Below are 3,223 nucleotides of genomic sequence, written 5' to 3' on the forward strand. Positions count from 1 at the left end.
TGCGTTCTGTGGTTTTTATGATAAACCTATCAAACTTGCGAAACTGTTTTGCAAGTCTTAACCGTTGAAGGCAGCAAGAAGTGGTTTTAAAGCCTGTTCTTGAGCAGACAAAGGGAAAAAGTGTGAATTTGCTGCTGAACTTGTCCTTTTTCATTTGACTTGCCTTGAATTATTTAGGAAGAGAGAGAACTAGAAAAAAGAGAGAAATAGAATTGGTTCTTGAGCCCTCCTAAAATGCTCCCTGTGATTCCGTGTGGAGCCAAAGTGAAGGGTGATGGAACAGAGCCCCTGTGCTTTAGAAGGAAATCAATTTCAACCTGATCTCCACCCTGAGTCTCCCTAATTTCTGTTTCTAAAATGCAAACTAAGTTTAGGAAGTGTTGGGAGTTAGTATTTTGGGGGAGAAATGGCAGTTGCACAAACCGTTCCATTTCCCAGAGGCTCTGGGAAGGATTCATTTTGTAAGCGCTGTAACTGCCATCGGTTGGGGGTTCGGGGTTGGAATGTGCACTTGCCCTCCTATAAAGCACTCGTTCATTTGCATTTCAGTGCCAGGAGTCTGGAGAAACTGGAGAAGAGCCCAAGAGACATTTTTCATCCTGAGATACAAAAGGTAGGAAGTGACTTTTTTTGGTTTGGTTCTTTTTCTTTATGATTTCCTGGAAATAGAAGTAATTAAGTATAGATCCTACTGGTTTGTTTCTTCCAGTAGCTAATAAGAATAATAATAATAATCTAATACTACTTAAACTGTCTCTTTATCCATTGAACTGGCCATTTCAAATCCAAACTTCTAAACACCAATAAAACCATCATCCTTGTAGAATCTTTAATAGGAGGGGGCTAAAGATGCTGTTTTTGTTGACAGGATTTATTGGTTCTTGAAGGGCAAGAGGTGAGTACAAGCCTAACTACTTCTTGCTCACAGACCCGTCCGGTGAATACGGCTTTGTATTTGGATGGGCTTTTGATGACTTCTAAATCAATTGCTCGTTACAGTAAAAAGAAGTCATGTTTTTTTGAACCTGACAGCAAAAATAACTTGAAGCACCAATTTAATAATAATTGATCACCCGTCTAAGTTAATGATTTTATGCTATACTATCAAAGTTTAAAGGTAAATTATTGTGTAGTAGGAGATGGTATAAAATGTATGTTCTAACGTGTAGGATGTATGCAAAGATTAGAGGAAACAAATTTTTATGTCTTCTGTTTGACTGTTTACCAAATAATATTTGGTTTTATTTTCCTGGGATCGGTGAATTTTAAATTTGGAGTCCTCTATGCTAAGGATGGTCAGCTTACAGGTGATGAAATGTTCAGTCATGGTGAGGTTTTCACCTTCTCCTTAATTGTTTTGCTCATCTGAAAAGAAAAAAAAAAAAAAGGTATGTTTATTATTTGTTACCCCGTTCTGTCCGTTTCCTCAGTATTTGCTGGAGCTCTGCTTACCCAAGCTTTGGGTAAAACAAGCTTTGGGTTCCTTCTGTCCCACTGGGTGTTGCCCAGTTTGGTTGCATCTGGTGAAATTCAGCCTGAGCCCTTACAGAACCAGCTCAAACCAGGTGAGAGCCATTCGCAGCTCTCTCAGGACACCCAGAGGAGGATGGGTGACGTTTCTGAGCATCTGGCAAGTGCACTTCTATCAAAACTCGGCCTGTGCAATTTCTGGGGAAAACCCTTCTGTATCCTGAAGGGTTCCTCAAAGTCTGTTGAGGATCCGGTTAGCAGTTGCTCACCTGGATGGTTCCAGCTCCTCAAGCTAACACTTGTACTCTTGCCCTGTAGTTTAGATCTATTGTAGTTTTGTTATTTTGCAAGATTTTACATCTTTGGACAGTAACGTGCATTTCACTCTTTGGAACCTCTCGGATCGTGCTTTGGTGCAGCACCACCTAATGGGACACTTGGCTGCTGTGCTGAAGGGCTTGGTTACTAGAATTGTAAATCCCGGAGAGTTTGTAAGTCTTCTGTCCCCAGGGAGGTGTCACGCTTTGTTCACCGTTGCTCTGTTTGTCGGGTGCTGCTTCTCGTCGGAGGTATTAACTTCAAACTGCCCTGTTCTTTTTTGAACTTTTTTTCCTGGTTCTCTCCGTAGGGCAGGGAAGGACTCTCGTATCCCGGTCGTCAGACTCAGCGCTGCCCGAGAAGATATAGAGACTGTAAAAATCATAAGAAGCAACTAGGACTGCAGAGGAAACAAACTGGAGAGAACAAAAGGTGATATTGTTCTCCTTAGCCTGGATTAGAAACATCCACTGCGCTTTGATGCCGGTGGCTGCCAGGGGCTCGTTAGGTCTCTTGAGGCAGGTGTAGGTGTTCACTTGTAGGTTCTATTTTTTGGCAAAGGACCACGAGAGAAGTTTATTTATAGATCCAAATAAACATTCATCTTATCTGAACATAACCTGTCATCCCCTTTCTGACATTAAGGACTCCTGTATAAATACTTGGGGGGGTTTTCTTTGTCGTTTCTGAATGGTTCCATTTTGCCGGCTACTTGAACGAGTCTGAGGGGGTTTAATTGCATACTGCTTCCTTGAAATTCTGTTGGTCTCTGCTTGGAACCCTTCTTGTACTGCTTAATGAAAGACTTCGGATGGTGTTTTCTTGCCTGTTTGTGTTTAAGGTCGTGCTCTGATGCATTTACAGAAGCCATGGCAGGAGAGAGTCAGCTGCTGGAGAAGAGGAGACAGTACTATCCCTGTGCAGCACGGAACTGTGCTACTGCTGTGTCATCAGCTGTGTCTGCACTGAAAGTAGCCACCTTCACTTGTAGGTAGCTCCTTGGTGCTTTAGGACACGCTGAGGGATTTATTCCTTTTGGGATCCACGATGAGAATTCCCAAGAGAGGTAGTAGTAATAAGGTCTGAGATTGGAAAAAAGCCTGTGTCCTTGGAATGTTGTTGTTGTCGTCAAAAGTTAATTTTTCCTTCTTTCTTAGCCAGTAGTCAGCTTTTTGCTTTATTTTTTGTGGTATCAGTATTTGATTGTTTAAAAAATTGCTTCAAAAGAACTGCAGTGGCTGGCCACCAGGACCTTGTTCCGATTTGCCTATTTGCTTGTAGCTAAAACCTTTCCATATTGTTTATCATTCTATTGAAGAAACTGCTGCCCAGTCAACTAAGAACTGAACATCTGTCTGTCTAGGACATGGGGAGAGGATTTAGGTCATGTCTTTGTTTCCAGAAAAAAGTTCCAGTGTAGTTTCTAACTAGAGGA

At 41.8% G+C, this 3,223-nt stretch overlaps 1 long non-coding RNA gene across 1 annotated transcript in view; it reads left to right on the plus strand.

Moving 5' to 3' along the window:
* Positions 1 to 3,223, plus strand: part of LOC143693146 (uncharacterized) — a 4,969-nt gene extending 1,746 nt beyond the window's left edge. The window contains exons 1-3 of the long non-coding RNA XR_013180656.1: positions 1 to 613; positions 2,099 to 2,220; positions 2,630 to 3,223. The exon at positions 1 to 613 is cut by the window's left edge and continues 1,746 nt beyond it. This is a non-coding gene — a long non-coding RNA (uncharacterized LOC143693146). The remainder of the gene's footprint in view (positions 614 to 2,098; positions 2,221 to 2,629) is intronic.

The sequence above is a fragment of the Agelaius phoeniceus genome, unplaced genomic scaffold (assembly GCF_051311805.1).
Source record: "Agelaius phoeniceus isolate bAgePho1 unplaced genomic scaffold, bAgePho1.hap1 Scaffold_311, whole genome shotgun sequence".
Taxonomy (NCBI): domain Eukaryota; kingdom Metazoa; phylum Chordata; class Aves; order Passeriformes; family Icteridae; genus Agelaius; species Agelaius phoeniceus.